At 43.3% G+C, this 25,690-nt stretch overlaps 1 pseudogene; it reads right to left on the bottom strand.

Annotated features, from left to right (window-relative positions):
* Positions 1-15,631: 15,631 nt before the first annotated feature.
* Positions 15,632-25,413, bottom strand: LOC136491000 (uncharacterized; annotated as a pseudogene).
* Positions 25,414-25,690: the final 277 nt, after the last annotated feature.

The raw sequence follows: 25,690 nt of genomic DNA, 5'->3' as shown, positions 1-25,690 counted from the left end.
TTTGTTTTTGGAGATTTTTGAGTTGTTATGAAAATTTGAGAGTAATTTGTGAATTTTGGCGAATGGCAATTCTGTAATTTGGATGAACAGTGTCCACCGCCGAAGCTACATGGCCGGCGATCTTCGGTTTGCTTCCAGTCGCGCGCGTGGCCGTCTGGGCGTCGTGTTGGCGCGCTGAAGGCTTCGTCGTGGCTTCCTTGCGCTTCCTTGGCCGCCCTATAAAGCTCTGGAGCCGCCGCCGTTCTTCTTTCTTCGCCCTCTGTTTTTCTCGTCGCCGCTGCTCCACTCCGGCGAGCCCGTGCCGTCGTTGTCATGCTCCACCGTCGCTGATAAGCTAGTCCCAGCTCCGCCTAAACCTTGTGCGTCCATCTGACCCATCAATTTGGCTTGTCTTCACCGGGAACTCGAGTTTCATCGCCTTCTTCCTCGCGGCCGGCAACTCCTCCGCCGAGCACGATTCGCCGTGGCCAGAGCTCCACGGTGCATCTAAATCCCTGGTTTTGGCTGATTCTGTTTCGTCTCGATACTGTGGTGCTTATTCCATAGTTGGTTGTTCATTTTGACCACTGCAGTCGCCGGTACACCATCGCCGATGACGTTTTGCTCCGCCGTGATCACCGTGATCGTCGTCACGCCTCTCCGTTGCTTCTCCGACCTCGCTCCTTGCTTCAACGCGTTCGGGGTGAGCTGCTGGTGCTTCCTGAGCCATCCGTTTAAGCTTTACAGGTCTCACATCGCCGGCGTAGTGCAGCAGCGCCGTCGTGGCCGCCATGGTCGACGTAGTGCTCGGTTCAGTCCGTAATTGGTCGCGTTAGTGCCATAAATCGATGCGCCTAGAAACCCATACTGAGTCAAATCCCTTTAATGTCTTGGGTAGACCAACAATAAAGTCCATACTTATGTCCTCCCACTTCCAAGATGGAATAGGTAATGGTTGTAATTCACCAGCAGACTTCAAATGTATAGCTTTCACCTTTTGACAAGTATCACACTTTGCTATATATCTAGCAATCTCTATTTTCATTTTAGTCCACCAGAATCTTTGCTTCAAATCATGGTACATCTTGTTACTTCCTGGATGGATAGATAACCTAGTAGCATGTGCCTCATCTAGAATTGACTGCCGCAACTCAGGAACCAATCCCGACAAAAGAGTTATGCGGATAGAAGACGGAGACCATTGGTATTTACCAAAGGAGATTTTGTGTATCTGAAAGTGTCACCAATGAAGGGAGTTACCCGTTTTGGTAGAGGTCGGATCGAATACTTGTGTGACGTCGCAGGAACCAGACTTTTCCGTCAACGAAGGCAAGCCCCGGATGCATACAACCCTACCTTGTATTTTACGAATTGATTTTGCTTTTGCTTCTCGTTACTGCATTAAGTGATTAGGAGTCAAGTGAAAAACAAATTGGTGCATTACCACCCTTGTTATTCCATATTTACCATATTACCAGTTTTAAACTCGTATATGCCTAGTTTTGCTTAGCTATGCGTAGAACGATGAAAGTCGGGCGATTACCTGTCACCTGCAAGTTTTAAATAGAACATTGGTTAATTATGTTAACATGTGATATGGGAATGTGGAGTAATAAATCTAGACCGGGCAGACTCGGTGTGTGTGAGCCACAAGACATGGAGGTCTTGTGAGCGAGTTCTTTCCGCCTGTGTCGATTAAGGCACGTCCGTTGTTGAATTGCATGAGGTGAGAATTTGTAGTACTAACCACATACTCCGGTAAGCCTGAACTTGGCAATTCTATTACGAGAATGGCTACTCGCGCACTGGGAGTGGAGAGATGGCGGGAATAGCGTGTACCCACGTGGCCATGGGCTGGAGTGGTGGAGTACTGTGTTCTCGGGTGGCGCGGACCCGTTTTTGTTTTAGAGGATCCGAGGGTAGGTTGATATATGTAGGTCGGGGACCTGCATATGTCGTGTGGTCTGGAATCCCCAGCTGGGCTTAATCGGTTCGAATCGTCGTTGCTCCTCGGTTATGGAGACTCAACTCACTGTTCATCATCGTAGAATTAATAACCGGAACTTGAATAAGGCTTGTGAAGGTGTTGGATATGAAGTTTCATGGTCTCAGTGCGGATCGTGTCAGCTTTGTATATAATTCTCGAGAAGTTTTCTATATAAAGAAGGTTGTTAAAAGAGCTTTTTACGCAAAAGAACTTTGATCATTGTTAAAGCTATACCTTGAATCCCTGAGCCTGCATTACTGAGTTTATCAGTTAATATTTCGGATAAGTCTTGTTGAGTACCTTTGTACTCAGGGTTCGTTGACCCCTTGTTGCAGGTGAGCCTCATGAGCAGATCTGTTTTGGATCGTGCTGCATGACTATCGTTCGTTCTGACGACGAGAAGTAAATGTGTGATCCTTGGGCAGGATGTTTATTTTGTGTGTTAAGTATATGTTATTTATGCCACTCCACTACTACTATGGTTTGTAATAATCATCGAACTTAGTTTGTAAGTTTTGAAACAACTGGTTTGTAAACTATGTTAAATTGGTTTCCTACAGTATGGCTCGTGCCAAGATGACGCCCCGTAAGTCCACTGGACCCAAAGGAGTTCCTCGTCACCAACTTGCCTCTAGAAACGATGGTGCTAGCAGTAGCAGTTCTAGGCCTGATCCCCAAGCAGAGATACAGAGGATTTCTGCAGAATTAGCACAAGCTACTAGAGATAGGGCTTTGGATGCTATACAGTTAGGAGAATTACAGGATCAATTGAGGCATCTCACCACCACACATAGGAACTGCGAAAGCATGTTAGTTCGTACGGTGGAGGGACGAAATGAGGCTTGGCATAGGGAAAATGTAGCTAGAGCTAGAACTCATGAGCTAGAATTCTATGTAGAAGATTTAGAAGAACATAATACCTATCTACATGAGGAAGTTCATAGGCTTAGCAATCTACTAAACCCGAATCATGAGCCTCAAGCTGATGCCATGGACCCCGGTGTCATCCTTGCTGATGATAACGAATCGGAAGAGGAAGAAGAAGAAGATCCTGAAGAATTAGTAATGATCAATGAAAGTGATGATGAAGGCGGTAATAATTCCGGAATGGATACCGAGCCTGAAGTTTGAAGTAATCACGGAAAAGAGTAGAGTTGTATAATAGTTAGTTATAGTTAAGTTATGTATCTTGTTTTGGTACTTACAGGTTCTGGTGTTTATAGTAGTAAACCCTAGGTAATGTGTCGGGAGTAAGCTTTTGTGCAATTCAATAAAGGCTTGTAAATAAAGTTTGGTTTGTTATGAGCAGATGCGTCGTACGCGGGGATCGCATATTCCTGGTACTTCACAAGATGATGATGATATCCCTAACCCGCCACCGATGTCGACCAATCTGGCTGATGCTATCGCTGCATTAGTCAATGTGACTGTGGAAAATTCTCGTTTGCTTCATGAGATGGCTCAAAGTAATCAGAATCAGATGCATGGAAACCGTGGCTGCAATCATAACAGGCATGAGGCTACCTATGTGGATTTCACGGATACAAACCCTCGGTGTTCACCAAGGCAGATGAACCACTGGAGGCTGATGACTGGCTTAGGACCATGGAGCAGAAATTTGATCTTATTCACTGCACAGAGTTTCAGAAACCGGCGTTTGCTGCCCAGCAGCTTAGAGGTGCAGCTGGTGCTTGGTATGCAAATCTGATGGCCATGCAACCCGCAGGCATTCCGTTAACTTGGACAGAATTTCGCACTGCTTTCAGAGCCCATTATATCCTGGAAGGAGTGATGGCTATGAAGCTGGATGAATTCCTTGCTTTGAAGCAAGGAGATCAAACCGTAATGCAGTATGTGGGAAGATTTAATCATCTGTCGCAGTATGCATCTGAACATGTCAATACGGATGCCAAGAAAAAGAAATGGTTCATGAGAGGTCTGAATACCAAACTGCAGACAATGATGACAGACTGTACGAATATCACTTATCATGAGGCAGTAAATATTGCAATTGCTTCAGAGGCAAAGTATCGACAGCATAAGGAGCTCAAGAAGAAAAAGAATGTGCCGTCTGGACCTTTTGGTGGAAACCAAAAGAGGCAGAGAGTGATTTATCATCTCGTAAACCATTATCGTCCTCCTTATCGTCCGCCTCAGTTCCAAGCCGGGCAACAGTCAAATGTCCGTCCTGCTATAACCTATCCGAACTCACAGTCAACCAATGCTTCTGGTGGCAATGCTCTAACATCCCAGGGTCACAACTATCCATGTTACAATTGTGGAAGGACTGGTCATTTCTCTAGGGAATGTCCATATCCTAGGCAGGCTAATCAAAATTATCAGAAGGCTCCTGCCAATCAACAACAGGGTCAGGCATCAAACAAGAACCACAATCAGAATGCTCAGAAGGGCAAAGATGAGAGGAAGACAGGAATGGTGTTCTATATGCAAGCCGGGGAAATTCCTGAAGGAGAGCCAGTGATGATGGGTATGTTTCCTGTCGCCAATCACCCTGCAGTTATACTTTTTGATTCTGGCGCATCGCATTCATTCATCAATAGAACATTTGTCATGAAGTATGAAATTTCAATTGGGGCAACAAAGGAAAGTTTCTTTATACAGTCGCCCGGGGGACGTCTGTGTACTAAGGAAATGGTATACCAGGTACCCGTAAACCTGGGTGGGCATATTTTTCCCACTACCATGATTATCCTTAAGGATCAGGATATAGATGTAATCTTGGGAATGAATTGGATGTATCAGCATAAGGCTGTTATAGATGCTTTGAATAGGACTTTAAGAGTAAATTTGCCTGATAGTAATTCTCAACTTCTCATCCAACTTCCAACCCTAAGAAGATCAGTGAGCAAGATTTGTGCAACTGCTGTCAAAGAGATTAGAGATATTCCGGTAGTGTGTGAATTTCCGGATGTGTTTCCTGAAGATTTACCCGGTCTACCACCTGATAGGGATGTACAGTTCAATATAGAGTTACAACCTGGAACAGCTCCGATTTCTCGAAGAGCTTATAGGATGCCACCTAAGGAATTGGCCGAGTTGAAAACTCAGTTACAAGAATTGATTGAGAAAGGGTTTATCCAACCTAGTTCTTCACCTTGGGGATGTCCGGCAATTTTTGTGAAAAAGAAAGATGAGACCCTGAGGTTATGTGTTGACTATCGTCCGTTGAATGAAGTGACCATAAAAAATAAGTATCCATTACCTCGGATAGATTTGCTTTTTGATCAGTTGGTCGGAGCCAAAGTTTTCTCCAAGATAGATTTGAGATCAGGGTATCACCAAATTAAGATAAAGCCTGAAGATATTCCCAAAACGGCATTTACCACAAGATACGGATTATATGAATACTTGGTGATGTCTTTTGGTTTGACGAATGCTCCCGCTCATTTCATGTATCTGATGAACTCAGTATTCATGCCTGAGCTAGATAAGTTTGTAGTGGTGTTTATTGATGACATTCTAGTGTATTCCAAGAATAAGGAAGAACATGCGGAACATCTCAGAATTGTTCTGACCCGCTTGAGAGAACATCAACTATATGCCAAGTTCAGCAAGTGTGATTTTTGGCTTAAGGAAGTGCAATTTCTTGGACATGTCTTGTCAGCTGAAGGAGTTGCAGTTGATCCCGGCAAAGTGAGGGATGTGCTTGATTGGAAACCGCCAACCACAGTTCATCAAGTTCGGAGTTTTCTTGGATTGGCGGGGTATTACCGTCGGTTTATTCCAGATTTCTCAAAGATATCAAAGTCTATAACTGAATTGTTGAAGAACCAAGTCAAGTTTGTCTGGTCATCAGATTGTGAAGAGGCTTTCCAGACTTTAAAAAGGCTGTTGACTACTGCACCAGTGTTAGCTCAACCTGATATTGAGAAGTCATTTGATGTTTATTGTGATGCTTCAGGTATTGGTATTGGATGTGTGTTGATGCAAGAAGGCCGAGTCATTGCCTATGCATCCAGGCAACTTAAGCAACATGAAGAACACTATCCGACTCATGACTTGGAGTTAGCAGCTGTGGTTCATGCTCTGAAGATTTGGCGGCATTACCTGCTTGGTAATACGTGCCATATATATACAGACCACAAGAGCTTAAAGTATATCTTTACTCAGTCAGAGTTGAACATGCGACAAAGAAGATGGTTAGAACTGATTAAGGATTATGATTTGGAAGTACATTATCACCCTGGTAAAGCAAATGTAGTTGCAGATGCTCTCAGTCGCAAAAGTTATTGCAATTGTGTGATAGTGAGAACAATGGGTTTGAATTTATGCCAAGAAATGGAGAAGTTGAATGTAGAAGTAATTCAACAAGGAAGTTTGACCAACATAATTGTTGAAGCTACTATTCGAGATCAAGTTATTGCTGCTCAGAAGGAAAACAAAGGTATAGCCCATATCAAGGAAAAAGTCAAGAATGGAAAAGCGGAATGCTTCCGCATAGATGATGAAGATGTGTTATGGTTCAAGGATCGCCTGGTGGTACCAAAAGTTCCTGAGTTGCGGCAGTCAATTCTAGATGAGGCACATGCTACTAGGTTATCTATCCATCCAGGAAGTAACAAGATGTACCATGATTTGAAGCAAAGATTCTGGTGGACTAAAATGAAAATAGAGATTGCTAGATATATAGCAAAGTGTGATACTTGTCAAAAGGTGAAAGCTATACATTTGAAGTCTGCTGGTGAATTACAACCATTACCTATTCCATCTTGGAAGTGGGAGGACATAAGTATGGACTTTATTGTTGGTCTACCCAAGACATCAAAGGGATTTGACTCAGTATGGGTTATTGTAGATCGACTCACTAAGTCAGCACATTTTCTTCCAGTCAAGACCATATATCCTACGATCCAATATGCTAAGATGTATTTGGCAAGAATCATGAGTCTCCATGGAGTACCCAAGACTATAGTGTCAGATAGGGGTACACAATTTGTCTCCAGTTTTTGGAAACACTTACATACTTCGTTAGGTACCAAACTTCTGTATAGTACAGCTTATCATCCGCAGACTGATGGGCAGACTGAAAGAGTCAATCAAGTACTTGAAGACATGTTAAGATGTTGTGTCCTTAACTATTCTAATAAGTGGGATGAGTGCTTACCTTTGGCCGAGTTCTCATACAACAATAGTTATCAGGAAAGCATTAGAATGGCTCCATTTGAAGCACTCTATGGTCGTAGATGCAGAACATCGTTGAGTTGGTCTGAGCCAGGAGAGAGAAGATTCTTTGGAGTTGACCTTGTGAAAGAAACAGAAGACAAGGTTAGACAAATACAGAGTAATTTGAAAATAGCTCAATCCCGACAAAAGAGTTATGCGGATAGAAGACGGAGACCATTGGTATTTACCAAAGGAGATTTTGTGTATCTGAAAGTGTCACCAATGAAGGGAGTTACCCGTTTTGGTGTTAAAGGAAAGTTGGCACCCCGATATATTGGACCATATCAAATTTTGGAAAGGTATGGAAAAGTGGCATATCGCTTGAAATTACCTGAACATCTCACAGCTGTGCATGATGTGTTCCATGTTTCTCAATTGAAGAAGTGTCTCCGAGTGCCTGAACAGAATGTTGAAGTTGAAGGAGTGGAACTAGAACCGGATTTAACTTATTCCGAATATCCTATCCGAGTGTTAGATCAGAAAGACCGTGTTACTCGAAGACGGACAATCAAGTTCTATAAAATACAATGGAATCAACATTCAGAAGAGGAAGCTACTTGGGAATCAGAAGAATACTTGTTAGAAAAGTTTCCAGAGTTTCTAGCGTCAATATAGAATAGAGTAATGTTAGTTGAGTTCGGTTGTACAAGTTATGTTTTGTATAGGGACCTCAGCTGTTTTATGGATAGATTTGGTATGTGTTCTCACGACACATTTCCTTTTCCATTACTTACTCTATGGCTTTGAATCTCGGGGCGAGATTTCTTTTAGGGGGAAGGATTGTAACACCTCGGGTGTTTAAAATACTAAAAACTGTCATATCATCATATGCATTGCAAAGCATTTGGCATTTGGTGAAAACTTTGAGATGCATACACTAAAACAAGTTTATATTCATGTGGTATGTGTTGAATTGTATTGTTTGGCTCAAGTTCAAAGTTTGTTTGGATTTTGAATTTTTTGAGAAAACCCCGATTTTCAGCATTTAAATCCCACCCTGAAAATCCATTTCAAAATCTAAGCATATTTTGGGGTTGATCCCAAAAGCAAAAGTGTAGAGCTTAGCAAGTTAAGCAAAGTTTATTTTTGGAGTTTTTCAAGTTGTTTAGAAAAATTTTGAGTAATTCAAAAAGGCGTAATTCGTTAAATATCCCCTATTTGAATTTAAAAGATCATTTCAAAATCTAGACCGAATTAGAAGATGGTTATAAAAGCAAAGTTGTAGAACTTTTGATTTTGAACAACTTTTGTTTTTGGAGATTTTTGAGTTGTTATGAAAATTTGAGAGTAATTTGTGAATTTTGGCGAATGGCAATTCTGTAATTTGGATGAACAGTGTCCACCGCCGAAGCTACATGGCCGGCGATCTTCGGTTTGCTTCCAGTCGCGCGCGTGGCCGTCTGGGCGTCGCGTTGGCGCGCTGAAGGCTTCGTCGTGGCTTCCTTGCGCTTCCTTGGCCGCCCTATAAAGCTCTGGAGCCGCCGCCGTTCTTCTTTCTTCGCCCTCTGTTTTTCTCGTCGCCGCTGCTCCACTCCGGCGAGCCCGTGCCGTCGTTGTCATGCTCCACCGTCGCTGATAAGCTAGTCCCAGCTCCGCCTAAACCTTGTGCGTCCATCTGACCCATCAATTTGGCTTGTCTTCACCGGGAACTCGAGTTTCATCGCCTTCTTCCTCACGGCCGGCAACTCCTCCGCCGAGCACGATTCGCCGTGGCCAGAGCTCCACGGTGCATCTTCGTCCCTGGTTTTGGCTGATTCTGTTTCGTCTCGATACTGTGGTGCTTATTCCATAGTTGGTTGTTCATTTTGACCACTGCAGTCGCCGGTACACCATCGCCGACGACGTTTTGCTCCGCCGTGATCACCGTGATCGTCGTCACGCCTCTCCGTTGCTTCTCCGACCTCGCTCCTTGCTTCAACGCGTTCGGGGTGAGCTGCTGGTGCTTCCTGAGCCATCCGTTTAAGCTTTACAGGTCTCACATCGCCGGCGTAGTGCAGCAGCGCCGTCGTGGCCGCCATGGTCGACGTAGTGCTCGGTTCAGTCTGTAATTGGTCGCGTTAGTGCCATAAATCGATGCGCCTAGACTTGGTGATCATTTTGGTACGTTGGTCGTCGCCGGTGATCTCACCGTCGGCGAGAAATCGCCGGTCAGAACCGTCGCTGCCGTGGTCAACGTCGGAGGTTGAAGATGACATGTGGGACCCGGGTGTCAGTGACTCAGTGTTCAAATGGATTTTTCTATTTTCAGATTTGAATGAATAGTGTCTGTTTTTGTTATTTTTGTGTAGATTTATTTAGAGCTCCAAAAATTATGAAAATTTTTGTGTGACTTCTCTGAGATGTATAGTATTTAACAAAAATTTGAAATATTGATTTCCAGTATTTTTGGGGTATGATAAAAATTGCTCAATTAATTAATAAATGACTTTCCATGATTTTTCTAGGCTTATTTACTTGTCCAAAAATTATGAAATTTGTTTTGACACTTAGTTATCATGTAATGAACATTTACAAAAATTTTGAGCTCAATTGGAACAAGTTGATTTATTTCATAATTTGGAATTAAATAATTAATTCATAAAAGCAAATAGTAACCTTTAATGATTTAGGTTTTGTTTGAAATTTTGGATTGAATGATGACCTTGGATCATTAGTTGATAATGATTCTTGGCAATTGATTGGGTGTTGCAAAAAAGGTTTGATTAGTTTGACTTGCAACTGTACCGCGAAGAAAAGTTGTATTCAAATTATTAATTTTGCATCCATCATCGAGCATCATATTTCGTATTCCGCATCATGTTAAACATGGCATTGTTATTACGTGTAGTAAACGAAGGTGAACACGTGGTAGTTAATCAAGTTGTCGGGGAGGTTGATCCGTCTGTTGAGGTCGGATTGAATACTTGTGTGACGTCGCAGGAACCAGACTTTTCCGTCAACGAAGGCAAGCCCCGGATGCATACAACCCTACCTTGTATTTTATGAATTGATTTTGCTTTTGCTTCTCGTTACTGCATTAAGTGATTAGGAGTCAAGTGAAAAACAAATTGGTGCATTACCACCCTTGTTATTCCATATTTACCATATTACCAGTTTTAAACTCGTATATGCCTAGTTTTGCTTAGCTATGCGTAGAACGATGAAAGTCGGGCGATTACCTGTCACCTGCAAGTTTTAAATAGAACATTGGTTAATTATGTTAACATGTGATATGGGAATGTGGAGTAATAAATCTAGACCGGGCGGACTCGGTGTGTGTGAGCCACAAGACATGGAGGTCTTGTGAGCGAGTTCTTTCCGCCTGTGTCGATTAAGGCACGTCCGTTGTTGAATTGCATGAGGTGAGAATTTGTAGTACTAACCACATACTCCGGTAAGCCTGAACTTGGCAATTCTATTACGAGAATGGCTACTCGCGCACTGGGAGTGGAGAGATGGCGGGAATAGCGTGTACCCACGTGGCCATGGGCTGGAGTGGTGGAGTACTGTGTTCTCGGGTGGCGTGGACCCGTTTTTGTTTTAGAGGATCCGAGGGTAGGTTGGTATATGTAGGTCGGGGACCTGCATATGTCGTGTGGTCTGGAATCCCCAGCTGGGCTTAATCGGTTCGAATCGTCGTTGCTCCTCGGTTATGGAGACTCAACTCACTGTTCATCATCGTAGAATTAATAACCGGAACTTGAATAAGGCTTGTGAAGGTGTTGGATATGAAGTTTCATGGTCTCAGTGCGGATCGTGTCAGCTTTGTATATAATTCTCGAGAAGTTTTCTATATAAAGAAGGTTGTTAAAAGAGCTTTTTACGCAAAAGAACTTTGATCATTGTTAAAGCTATACCTTGAATCCCTGAGCCTGCATTACTGAGTTTATCAGTTAATATTTCGGATAAGTCTTGTTGAGTACCTTTGTACTCAGGGTTCGTTGACCCCTTGTTGCAGGTGAGCCTCATGAGCAGATCTGTTTTGGATCGTGCTGCATGACTATCGTTCGTTCTGACGACGAGAAGTAAATGTGTGATCCTTGGGCAGGATGTTTATTTTGTGTGTTAAGTATATGTTATTTATGCCACTCCACTACTACTATGGTTTGTAATAATCATCGAACTTAGTTTGTAAGTTTTGAAACAACTGGTTTGTAAACTATGTTATCGTAAGACTTCCGCTGTTTTTACTCTGATGTATATATTTGAATAAATGTTGTAATACTGCAATGACTCTGTAACGTGATCCTGCTCGGAAATCATGGATGATTCGGGGTTCCCCGAGGACACCCAACAGTCTTTTTAAGTTAATGGAAACATATGCATAGTTGTCGAAGGTCGTCGGACAAAGACAGATGCATGTGGGCCCACCTTTTGACAAGTATCACACTTTGCTATATATCTAGCAATCTCTATTTTCATTTTAGTCCACCAGAATCTTTGCTTCAAATCATGGTACATCTTGTTACTTCCTGGATGGATAGATAACCTAGTAGCATGTGCCTCATCTAGAATTGACTGCCGCAACTCAGGAACCAATCCCGACAAAAGAGTTATGCGGATAGAAGACGGAGACCATTGGTATTTACCAAAGGAGATTTTGTGTATCTGAAAGTGTCACCAATGAACTGTTCATCCGAAAATGGGCCGGCCAAATTCGGAGTACTGTTCACGCGGTACTGTAGCGTCGCGAAAAACACTGTGCAACCAGGTTTAGTACCATACTGGAAATCCTGAAATCGCCGGATCGACTTAAATACCAGGGCCAGGGACGCGTAGTAACCTTCGGTTAACCGTTTTGAACGAAGCGAGGACGAAAGTTCAAGCGGGTTGTTACTGTATAAAGAAACTTTCCTTTGTTGCCCCAATTGAAATTTCATACTTCATGACAAATGTTCTATTGATGAATGAATGCGATGCGCCAGAATCAAAAAGTATAACTGCAGGGTGATTGGCGACAGGAAACATACCCATCATCACTTTCATTGATCATTACTAATTCTTCAGGATCTTCTTCTTCTTCCTCTTCCGATTCGTTATCATCAGCAAGGATGACACCGGGGTCCATGGTGCTCTCAGTCGCAAAAGTTATTGCAATTGTGTGATAGTGAGAACAATGGGTTTGAATTTATGCCAAGAAATGGAGAAGTTGAATGTAGAAGTAATTCAACAAGGAAGTTTGACCAACATAATTGTTGAAGCTACTATTCGAGATCAAGTTATTGCTGCTCAGAAGGAAAACAAGGGTATAGCCCATATCAAGGAAAAAGTCAAGAATGGAAAAGCGGAATGCTTCCGCATAGATGATGAAGATGTGTTATGGTTCAAGGATCGCCTGGTGGTACCAAAAGTTCCTGAGTTGCGGCAGTCAATTCTAGATGAGGCACATGCTACTAGGTTATCTATCCATCCAGGAAGTAACAAGATGTACCATGATTTGAAGCAAAGATTCTGGTGGACTAAAATGAAAATAGAGATTGCTAGATATATAGTAAAGTGTGATACTTGTCAAAAGGTGAAAGCTATACATTTGAAGTCTGCTGGTGAATTACAACCATTACCTATTCCATCTTGGAAGTGGGAGAACATAAGTATGGACTTTATTGTTGGTCTACCCAAGACATCAAAGGGATTTGACTCAGTATGGGTTATTGTAGATCGACTCACTAAGTCAGCACATTTTCTTCCAGTCAAGACCATATATCCTACGATCCAATATGCTAAGATGTATTTGGCAAGAATCATGAGTCTCTATGGAGTACCCAAGACTATAGTGTCAGATAGGGGTACACAATTTGTCTCCAGTTTTTGGAAACACTTACATACTTCGTTAGGTACCAAACTTCTGTATAGTACAGCTTATCATCCGCAGACTGATGGGCAGACTGAAAGAGTCAATCAAGTACTTGAAGACATGTTAAGATGTTGTGTCCTTAACTATTCTAATAAGTGGGATGAGTGCTTACCTTTGGCCGAGTTCTCATACAACAATAGTTATCAGGAAAGCATTAGAATGGCTCCATTTGAAGCACTCTATGGTCGTAGATGCAGAACATCGTTGAGTTGGTCTGAGCCAGGAGAGAGAAGATTCTTTGGAGTTGACCTTGTGAAAGAAACAGAAGACAAGGTTAGACAAATACAGAGTAATTTGAAAATAGCTCAATCCCGACAAAAGAGTTATGCGGATAGAAGACGGAGACCATTGGTATTTACCAAAGGAGATTTTGTGTATCTGAAAGTGTCACCAATGAAGGGAGTTACCCGTTTTGGTGTTAAAGGAAAGTTGGCACCCCGATATATTGGACCATATCAAATTTTGGAAAGGTATGGAAAAGTGGCATATCGCTTGAAATTACCTGAACATCTCACAGCTGTGCATGATGTGTTCCATGTTTCTCAATTGAAGAAGTGTCTCCGAGTGCCTGAACAGAATGTTGAAGTTGAAGGAGTGGAACTAGAACCGGATTTAACTTATTCCGAATATCCTATCCGAGTGTTAGATCAGAAAGACCGTGTTACTCGAAGACGGACAATCAAGTTCTATAAAATACAATGGAATCAACATTCAGAAGAGGAAGCTACTTGGGAATCAGAAGAATACTTGTTAGAAAAGTTTCCAGAGTTTCTAGCGTCAATATAGAATAGAGTAATGTTAGTTGAGTTCGGTTGTACAAGTTATGTTTTGTATAGGGACCTCAGCTGTTTTATGGACAGATTTGGTATGTGTTCTCACGACACATTTCCTTTTCCATTACTTACTCTATGGCTTTGAATCTCGGGGCGAGATTTCTTTTAGGGGGAAGGAACTGCGCGGGTATGTTGTGTGCATGTGCGTGGATCCGTCGTGGTCACGGCATGGCATACACATGCGCCGGCACGGGGCCACACAAACGTGTTGAAGAGAGGCGGATCCTGGGGTAAATGTCCCGAAAGGGTAAGCTGATCTGGCATTCGACGGGGACGTCGAATCTTTAGGGGGGATGATTGTAACATCCTAATGGGCCAAAGTGGGCCCAATTAAATTTCAGTATGGGCGGCGCTACTGTAGCAGAGGTGTCGGGTACTGTAGCAGCTGGACTCCAGGCTACTGTTCACCGAAACACTGTTCATCCAAAAATGTACCGGCCAAATTTGGAGCACTGTTCACGCGGTACTGTAGTGTCGCGAAAAACACTGTGCAACCAGGTTTAGTACCATACTGGAAATCCTGAAATCGCCGGATCGACTTAAATACCAGGGCCAGGGACGCGTAGTAACCTTCGGTTAACTATTTTGAACGAAGCGAGGACGAAAGTTCAAGTGGGTTGTTACGCGGGTGGGACCACTCCTAGGAAGAGTGGGCCTGGGCCATGTATGTCGGGACTGGACGTTACATTCACCCATCTGGAGCCGAGCGAACGATGATCCGACCACGCCTCTCCCTCCCTGCCGTTTTCCCAGGCTGACATCATCACAAAAAAACAAAACATTTATTTTAAAAATGCTATAACTTTTGAACGATGTATCCATTTTTAATTCCGTCTACGCCGGTGTATTCTACGTGACGAGGCATATAAAACTAGACCCCACTTGCTTTCTAAGATTTTTTGGGTAGTAATTTATGCATATTAACTTTTAACATATAACTAGTACTCTATAACTTATAACTTACAATTTATACACGCAAGTTGTATCGAATAACTTTTGTACATAAGTTGTGTTTTCGTAACTTTTATGTCTCAAAGTTTTGGTATAAGTTATAAGTTAATTCGCTACTTTGTGTGTTAATAATTTATGTTCGCAAATATGGCACAAGTTATAAATTAATTCGTTCATTTGTGTTTAATAACTTTTTTTGTAAATAAGTTATGTTTCATACTCTTGAGTTTTTAAATTTTCGTATAAGTTATATGTATAAATTAGTGCATATAAGTTTTTGTACATAAGTTATATGTTATAAGTTAGTACACATAAGTTGCTATAAGAAAAAAAAATTCGAAACATATGCAACTTGGGTCTAGTTTTGTTCGTCTCGTCATGTAGAATACACCGGTGCAGACGGAACTGAAAATGGATTAATCGTTCAGAAGTTATAACAATTTAAAATAAATATTTGTTTTTTTCACGCGGTCACATCACAGCCATGCAGCAGGTGCAGAAGTGCACCGCGCGCTGCTGAGAGGCAAACAGCACACTCCTACTATCCAAATAAGGTAGCAGTGGGGATTTATTTTTTTTCATAAAAGGAAATTATTGATGTCCGAAAATTATTCGCTCATTTGAGATCGAGTGAGCGTTCGTTGATTAGCCACGCCGAATTGAATGAGGAGACGAGATGGGTAACAAATGCTTAAACAAACTTCGTATCAATGGGTGTAGAGTGGGTGTACCGAGAGAGGGCAATTATATAGCAAATTAACATGACTCTTTACAAAAACTATTTTTCAAGTAAAAAGACTCCAAATGCTAGTATGCTACAAAACTAGCCTTTTTCATCTATATACCACGCAGATAGTAGAGGCTGAAACTATGTTCCTTGTTAAAAAAAAGAAAACTAGACTTAGGTAGGGGGCTCACCTACCGTTTCGGTAAAAAAAAATACACACTAGCCTTTCTAGTTATATTGAATCAGCTTGTTCGCTTGATCGTAAACGATCGTAAATTTTCAGCCAGGAACAGTGTTTTTCTCTCATACCAAACCAGCCAGCAGTAAATAATCCACGATCGTTTACGGCCTTCCGAACAGGCTGATTAGTTCTAGATCGGTCTGGCAATAAGATTTGGAAAAAATGTTAAGAGACAACAATCAGATAGAGCCCGAACATAACTCTATCAATATATGGGAGGCTACTGGCGAGTGCCAGCCGTGTGACCGTGTCCAGTCCGGGCTTCCGGCAAATATCACACGAACGGCGCTTCCTGTCCCAACGCAAAGTACGTACCGGTCGGCCCGCCTTCCGGCAGCAGCGCCACCTCCACCACGTTGCTTGCGCCTTCCTCGGCCGTCAGGGGCCCGGAGTTCATGGTTATGTCGGTCTTGATGTAGCCGGGATGAGCGCAGTTGACGCGTAGCTCGGGGTGCCTCCTAGCTAGGATTCTCGAGTAGGCGTTCATGGCCGCCTTGGCCACCTTGTACGCTGAGCAATATATTGGCCACCCGCGCGCCTCCACCGCGCCAGCCTCAAAGTCTCTCAGGAACACGGCCAGCACCTCGTCCAGCCTCTCCTCGGTGAGTTTCTCCACGTCGTTCAGCTCCTGCTTCAGCTCCTCATTGTTGAATAGCTACAATACATCAGAAGTTCAGAACAAAAGAAGTGTTCAGGTTTACTGTCTGCTCGTTGTAGCATATGGCGTACAGGCCCAGTAGGTTTAATGGATTATTTTTTGAGGTAAAGGCTTGATGGATTACTACCCGTAGCAGCCCGAACCCGGAGGAGACGTTGATGATTCTCGCATCGGGGGAAGCTTTCAGCAGGGGCAGTAAGGCTTGGATTACATGCTTCGTGCCGTAGTAGTTCGTCTGCACGCCTTCATTTGCAGAATCGCAAGTCTCGCGGACATTTTGAAACATCCATTCAAGCCTCTGGAGCTCATCCATGCCACTGAACTGTTTGGGAGCGTGCAACAACAAATAAAAACCTGTTCAGTTTAGCCTTAAATTTAGGGTAAAGTGTATTTTTCAATCTTTAACTTGCACGAGAGTTCGCTTTTCAACCCTCTCGTATGAAACCAGTTAACAGACACCTTTCTACTTTCGAAACCGGATAAATTTGATCCTTTAACTAGTTTAAAGGTACAGTGGTTTTCTCTTTTCGAAAATAATAAAAACATGTTTAATATCTAAAAATTAATTACTTTTGGTAATCTATAAACAATTATTTGCAACTTATTTAATTTTGTCCCTATTGTTTTATTGCTTGTGGACTAGTTTAGAAACATGAACAAATAAGATTCAAATGGCTCTGAATAGATGACCAATGATAAATGATATTTTAGAGAAAAAATGGTATTAGTTTCACTTTTTTTATTTAAAATAAGTTATGAATTTTTAGAGATTAAAACCAGTTTTTATTATTTTTTACAATAGAAAACCACCATTGAAACTAGCGAGAGGATCAAAATGGTCCAGATTCGACAATTGGAGGGTGTACAGTATCCAGTTTCATAGTTGAGGGTTGATAATCGAACTTTCATGCAAGTTGAAGGTTGAAAAATGCACTTTACCCTTAAATTTAAGTTCAGAACACACGTCTAGAGACGGGAGCAGAGAGAAGAGTTCAGAAACGAGTCGGAACGTTTTTCGTTGTACAAGAGATGCAAGTAATTTCCAGAGAGTATTGGTTTCAATTAGTATCTGACGACGTTATCGCCTCCTACTAACTCCGATTAGCTGAAGATGTGTGAAGCTCACCTTTTGGTCGCTCGATGTTGAGCTACTGACAGGATCTTGGACGTACTCAACAGCACCAACGGCGGCATTATTTACCTAGGAAAAGTTCACTAATCCTATCAACCAACGGCCATTGTATATATCAAGAGAACCTTCAATAGTTTGAGAGAGGCAACTTATTACCAAGATGTCAAGCTTCCCAAAACGTGTCTTCAAGAAATCAGCCAGCCGAGCGATGCTCTTAGCATCTGTGATCTCCAGCTGATGGAAAACGACATCAGAGAACCCTGCTTCGTTGAGCTTCTCGACGGCGGCTAAGCCTCTCGCCTCGTCCCTGGCTGTCAAGACGACGGTTAGGCCGTTGCCGGCTAGCTGCCGGCACACCTCTAGCCCGATTCCTTTGTTCGCTCCGGTGACCACAGCAATCCTATCACATCATTTATAACAATAAGCAGCCGAATCTGAACTTGTTTCCCTTGAAGGCTGCACCTGCACGCAAGGAAGCAACATGGAGATACGGCACGTACCTTGTGCTGGGGGGAGTGGGACTGCGAATACCGCCCTCCATATGAGCGTTCACCGGCGCGAGTTTGAGCGGAAGGAGGATTTTTGAAGAAATTTGCCTCGCTCAGATCTTGTCGATACTAACGGGTATATATATACTTCAGCGAGAGAAAAGACCACAGCTATGACCGGAGATTATTCTCCCATCACGTTTGATGGATGCAATGGCATGCTATGCTTCCAAACCTTCTAGTTTTGTGCGGTTTTCGTTTGGTCGTCTGTCCGCAGCTGTTCAACGGACAATTGGTGCCTGTCTTCTTTCTTAGATGAGTAATTGGTGCCGGCCTGTGGATACTGACAAGGTATCGTACTCAGCTGATTCCTTCTGGTTCGGTCTCGCGCCCTTGTCTGGTCATAAAATCTAGATGTTCGCTTAATGTGAATGCTGAACATCTGCCAAGTTTGAATGCATTGTTGGCCGCGCAAATAGAATAGAAAATAGGAAAAACTCCGGACCCTGTAACTGCATACAAACATACAGTCAAAAAATTATTCTCTAATAAAAGTAAAGGGGAAAGAGCAAACTCAAATGGAAACAAAATTGTATCAAAAAATTATAAGATATGCTATATTTTAGGTGCCTGAAATATACTCCCTCCGGTCCATTTTATCTTGCGCAAGTTACATTGACACGGTCTCCACACTTTGACTATTCATTTACTTTATATTATATTATTTATGCTTATAAACTTATATTCATTGGATAGTATAATTCCTTATAAATCTAATCATATAAAGTTTATATTATAATAGTTAAAAATTATTAGCCTAATTATTGGTCAAAGTTTTTAAAGTTTGAATCTTGATATAAGTGTACGCCAGATAAAATGTACCGGAGGGAATAGCATTTGTTGCGGCGACAGCTAACAACCATCAGATCTCCACCCAATGGTCCAAATCTATTAGCACAAATCACAATAAACAAATTACAATTTTTGTCCTATGAAAGGACAAAGACAAAACTGTTCAGGTGCCTGAACTATAGGAAATGTAAAACAATATTATTATTACTTTGCCATCTATTCTTCCAAATAGATCCAAAGCGACAACTTCCAATATTTTGCCTGCCAAGAAAATCTTCTACTTTGTGTCTTTTATGTTGTAGCAATGCCTAAAACCGTAGCCAATATTGTATCTTGAATATAGCTTGCATAAAAAACATTTATCTTTTTTCTCCAAAAACAATATCATCATGAATACATCAAATTGTCAAAATAATAGTAGCAACCCCCACAAAAATCAGATTTTTATCCTCCCTCTCCGTGCGCATAAGCCAGCCTCCAAGCATGCGAGTAGTAGATCTAGCCATACGGTTAACCAAAAGTTATATGAACAATGTTCACCTCAAAAATGTATCAACCATATCCCCAGTGTGTGGCATGGCATAGTTCCAATTTCTCAAGTATTATGATGGTACGGTTTCAAATAGTTGAATAATTTTGGCAGATGTCAAAAATATGTCAATTTTGATGGCATGGTCAAATTAATTCTGTTACTTTCTATTTGTCTATCGCTGGTTTCAATATTTTCTTTTATTTTCATTTCATTTTAAGCTGCTTGCCATGTTAAAATCGGATTAAGTTTTTTTGTAACCTTTTTAACTAAAAATTTGTGATGAAAAACCGATTTGAATGTGGGTGAAATTTTTGTGAGACAAGAATTTAAGCTAAAGGTTTAAGGAGAAAAGCTTTCTCAAAATTTTCCTAAAATTTCTATTTTAGGAAGCAAGCCATGTGACATAAGAACGTTGTTTTCTTAGGGCCCGTTTCGAGGGACTTCTCCCCGCTCTGGTGTCAGGATTGTAGTGGAGCCTGGAGAATGCCCCCAAAATGCAGCTCCTCCGGGCTCTAGCCCCTCTCTCTCTCTCTGCCGGTTCATTTGTAGACGGAGTCAGCCATTTTTCTATTTGCTATAGTGTTCTACACCACTAAACAATGCTCTACAGTAGTATTTTGTTGCACGGAATCATGTGCTATCTGGGAAATTCAGCAAGAGTTTCAAGGTGTTAAGAAATACAAAAGCATGGCACCGGAGACTTTTTTTATGAAAAATGTATAAAAATGATTATAGCAGACTTCTATCACTTCATCTTGCACGATATATTCATCGAAATGACAATTACTTCGTTCTACCATGATAGCGAGCTAGCCACGGAGAACAAGTTCGAGAAAATCAGAGCGTGGGAGAAATTATGTATCAAGGATTACAAGCTGCCGGATCTGTTTTAGACACGAGAACTAAAAAGCTTTGTGTTTACAAAATACTCACCGTGTACGTTTTTTTTGTGTGAGTAAACTCACCGTGTACGTGTGGTTCGGTTTGCCACAGCAAATTGCCGCGGCCCGCGATGCCCTGGCATGCTGTCAGTTTTCAAGTTCCGGCCTGCCACTGTCAGGAAACAGGCCGTGGGCTGTAACATGGCGTTGCGTGGCTGAAGACCGTGTCGGCGCGCATTGTGTTTTTTTTTTGAAAAAAATCCATTTTACCTCCGTGAATTCTCCTCGAAGTTTAGTTTTCCTGCCTGAACTCGAAAACCGGGTAAACCACCTCCCTCAACTTTTAAAACCGTTCGTTTTACCTCCCTGACCCTGTTATAGGTAGCTTCCAAAGGCGGTTTTGTCTTTTTTTTTATTTATTTTGGTTGAATATTTGAAAAATCATAGTAAATCACAGAAAAATCATAAAATAGAAAATCCAATTTTGTTGGACTCCACATGAGTAGATCTACACATTAAACATATAATATGGTATGCTTTGGTACACAGTTTCTGTCGTAGCTTTAGATCTATGTTTTTTCTGTAATTAATTCATAGCTGCAGTCGCTAAGATCCAATTGTGGTAAAATTTAAATGGTGGTCTAATTATTGTATGCTTTAATTGTATTTGAAATTTCATACTGTGTCTATTTTACACACTTTTTACTACTTTAAAACTATTTAACAAGTATAAAGATAAATAAATCTATAACTCAGTTATACATGATCCAATGAGCTTGAAATTTTTACTACAGTTCAATCATATAATAATTAGCACACCATAAAAATTTCACCACAATTGGACGTTAGAAACTCAAGCTTTGAATTAACTGCAGAAAATCATATATCTAAAGCTACAGCAAAAACTTTGCACTAAAGCATACCATATTATATATTCGATATGTAGATGTACTCATGTGGAGTCCAAAAAAATTGGATTTTCCATTTTATGATTTTCCTATAATTTACTATGATTTGTTTTTAAAAAAATCAGCCGAAATAAACAAAAAAAAGATAAAGATAAAACCGCCTTTGAAAACTACTATAACCATGTCAGGGAGTAAAATGAGCGGTTTTAAAAGTTGAGGGAGGTGGTTTACCTGGTTTTAGAGTTTAGGGAGAAACACTAGACTTTGAGGATAGTTCGGGGAGATAAAATGGACCTTTTTCTTTTTTTTACAACAGGGCGCGCATTGTGTTGCACTCTTGATATCCTTTGGTTGAGTATTGGGCTTGGCCGAAGTAGGCGTAGGGGCTCGGGCCAGGTGGAGTCAGTTCGTGTGACTTACAAAAGCCGTTGTACTGAAACGGTTGCAGTTATTATGACGAAATGCTCTTTACCGAGCGTTCGGCCGGTTGGACGCGCGCCTTCGCTGGGCCTGCGGACAAGATCTAACTAGCCCATTATTAAAAAATCTGGACGCTTCCATCAGGGCAGAGCCGCCTCGTGTTGCCCCCCCTGCGCCTCGCGTCTCACGCCGGACCCACTTCGCACTGCGCGTCCCTGCGCCTCACGCCGAAACCGCATCATGCCATGCACCCCCGCTCGTGCCTCATGCCTTGCGCCGCCCGCGCGCGTTGCGCTCCCCGCGCCCGCGTCAACGAGTCTTCATTAGGCGACGATAAGTAGATGAGCACATATTGCAACCGTATGTTTCATGCATTTCAGATGTATGTTGCATATGGTTTTATTTGGATGTTATAAAAGTAGATATGGTGTTGCATATGTTACATGTCTATATACGTGTTTTGCAAGTATATGTTTTAACTGTTTTAGACATATGTTGCAAGTATTTTATCTAGACGTTGCATATGTTGCAGTGGCTATACAAGTGTGTTGCAAGTGTGTTTTTAAATATTTTAGCTGTTTCATTTGGATGTTGCAGGTTTTCATTTGGATGTTGCATATATTGCAGTGGTTATACTCGTTTGTTGCAAGTGTATATTCCAAATATGTCACCTATTTTAGACGTATGATGCAAGTGTTTTTATCTTGCATATGTTGCAGTTGTTATACACATATGTTGCAAATATATGTTCTAATTGTTTCACCTAGTTTTAGTATGTTGCAGCAGGTGCTGCTCCCCACGCGCTCTGATCGTGGGCACGCACGTATCCATCCAGCACTGCCTATCTCTACCATGCGGGCCAGCTCCAAGTGTCGGGCGTGCATGCAGTGGGCGGTTGTGTGCCCAAATGGCAAATCACTCCATGGTTAAAATGCATGCGCGCATGCAAAGCGTCAGAGCGGGCCAACACCCAACTAACGCAGAACCAAGCGCCCCTGCACCACCAGACTTGCACCCTGTTCGCTTGTTGGTTTTAGCTAGGCTTATTCAACTAGCCAACAGTATTTTTCTCTCACAAAAATCAACACCAGTCAACCCAAACCAGCACCAGCACCCACCAGTGAACACGCTGTTGGTCCCTCACGATGGAGCATGCAGTCGGGGTCAACATGGGTATGCGCGCGTGCCCCCACCCCATGTCTCGCATGCAGCTGGGCGAGTCCCACGCACATGCTCTTCCGTGCAGTGTAGCAGCAGACGTGGGACACGAAGCACGCGGAGAGGCGCGGCGGCAGCGGCACGCTCGGGGTGCACCAAGCCAGCAGGCGCAGCAGCAGCAGCAGGCGTGGAGCGTGGAGCGTGGCTGGCAGGCACAGCAAGCCAACGCAGTAGCACGCGGGTGCGCGTGAGAATAAGCTCTCCTCCGTGAAATTCCTGCCTGTTCGTGACAGCCACCCGCTGACCCGCGTGCGGCAGGAGATTTACCGTCAGTTCGTCACGGCACTCTGCCTGTCACTGGCGGCCGCTGAGCACCAATAATGCCCAATGACCCTCACTGGTACGGGAAAAATTCTCTGGAGTCGTGTTGTATCCAGACTCGAGTGCAGCACCGACTGCTGGCCGTCCGTGTATCCGTTTGTATGAATCTCGATATTTAGCCCATCAGCCGATGCTCGACGGAACGTGCGGTCCGCGCATGCAAGGATCAAGACCATCGATGAGGATGGATCGACGGCAACAGAGCCGTGTTGCACGGAGATGCTGTGCATCATGACTGCATAATTTTTTTTTCCCCACTGGTACGGGAGTAAACTCTGCACGGTTCTAAGTTCAGACTAGCAAAACACACACACACAGACATCTGGGGGTTTTTATTAGTTATTACCGAAGCTGCAGCAATCCTTTAGCCCTTGTTTAGTTCTTCAAAAGTGCACTATGCAAAAAGAAGATTCTTCGTCACATCAAACTTGCGGTACATGTATGGAGTACTAAATGTAGACGAAATCAAAAACTAATTGCACAGTTTATTTTAACTTTGCGAGACAAATCTTTTGAGCCTAATTAGTCAATGTTTGGACAATAATTCATAAATACAAACGAAATACTACAGTGGAGAATCGTGCACTATGCAAAGTTTGTGCAAACTTTGCCGAACTAAACGCGCCCTTATTCGCGGTCTCAAACCAGCAAATTACTAGTTAATTAAGCTGCGCAGGTAGATAGCAGGCACGCCAGGCAGTCGGAGAACGGCGGTGGCGCACTAGCGCTGGGCCATGCACCGCTGCCAGTCTGGGGCATGGCAGGGTCACACGAACGGCGCCTCCTGGCCTAACGCGAAGAAAGTGCCGGTCGGGCCGCCTTCCGGGAGCAGCGCCACCTTCACCACGTTGCCCGCGCCCTCCGCGGGCGTCAACAGGCCCGTCTGCCTGGTCATGTCGGTCTTCACGTACCCGGGATGCGCGCAGTTGACGCGCAGCTCGGGGTGCCTCCACGCCAGGAGCCTCGAGTACGAGTTCAGGGCCACCTTCGCCACCTTGTACGCCGAGAACTCCGTCGGCCACCCGCGGGCGTCCAGCGCGCCGGCCTCGAAGTCCCGGAGGAACGTGCTCAGCAGCTCGCCCAGCCTCTCCTCCGTTAGGTTCTCGATGTCGTCCAGCTCCTGCTTCAGCTCCTCGCTCCTGATATGCTGCATTGGAAAGATTGATAGATAGATCTTCCTGTTTCAGTCAGATCTAGCAGCCTCACTCGACTTTGGAGTGGTTTATGTGATGAGAAATCAGAAAAACTTACGCGTAGCAGCCCGAAGTCGGAGGAGACGTTGACGACCCTTCCGTCGGAGGAGGCTTGCAGCAGAGGCAGCAACGCATCGGTCACGTTCTTCATTCCGTAGTAGTTTGTCTGAATGCCTGCCTTAGCAGCGTCGCTTGTGGGCCGGGATTGTTTCCACATCCATTCCGCCATCTGAAATGCATCCATGCCCTTGATCTGTTCCACGCACCAACATGTATAAATCAATTCAGATTGTGGCCTACGAGCTGAAAAATCTGAGAATACATATCGGAGCATGTATGTAACCTCAGCTGGATTTTCGATGGGAAGTGACTCAACCCCACCGATAGCGGCATTATTCACCTGGAAAGCAGAAACAATGGCTTTTCTTTATCAGTCACAGTCACCGGCCCTTGCCCTACCAAACCTTCAGAATTAAGTTCGAAAGAGGACTTATTACCAGGATGTCTAGCTTCCCAAAACGCGCCTTCAAGAAACCGGCCAATCTAGCAATGCTCTGAGCATCGGTGACCTCCAGCTGATGGAAAATGACATCGGAAAGCCCTGCATCTGTGAGCTCCTCTACGGCGGCTGCGCCCCTCTTCTCGTCCCTGGCTGTTAAGACGACGGTGACGCCATTGCTGGCCAGCTGCCTGCACACCTCCAGCCCGATCCCTTTGTTCCCGCCGGTGACAACAGCAACCCTACCAAAGTATACGACAGTACTGCATGTTATTTCTCTAAAAAAGAACCGGGCTTACTGACTCCCATTTTTTTTTAAGAAACTCCCAGTGCTAAAGTTCAACTTATGTATAGATTACACGCGAGAACGTCGCATGGCACGTACCTAGTGCTGTGGGGACTAGAGATAGCGGCCGCCATGAGCCTGTGCACCACGAGCTCGAGCAACAGGATCAGAGATGAATTCCTCAGTCCTCAGCCACTCGGTGAACTTGACGACAAGATCACAAGAGTGGGGACGAACAGGTATAGCCGCTGGCTATTTATGTTGCCTAGCGAGGTGGGGTTGGTGGTTGTTAGCAATATTTACGAAGCACAGGACGTTCGATGGTAGTTCCGCCAGCAACTTTTGTGGCCAGAACCAATGAATGTGCTGCCGGCGTCCAAAGAACGGTGGAAATATCTCGAGGTAAGACGCAACGGCATGGGGGCAATGACTACGTCCAGGCAAGTGAAGGACGCACGCAGTGACGTAGATGACGACATTTTCGTCCCTAAATGAATAATGCCATAATGGTGTGACGGGTCTTATATAAGGGCGTACTCAACGGCAACCTATTTTCAAATGGAAGAA

This window comes from Miscanthus floridulus, chromosome 11 (genome assembly GCF_019320115.1).
Source record: "Miscanthus floridulus cultivar M001 chromosome 11, ASM1932011v1, whole genome shotgun sequence".
Classification (NCBI taxonomy): Eukaryota; Viridiplantae; Streptophyta; class Magnoliopsida; order Poales; family Poaceae; genus Miscanthus; species Miscanthus floridulus.
This window is presented reverse-complemented; position numbering and strand designations above follow the sequence as displayed.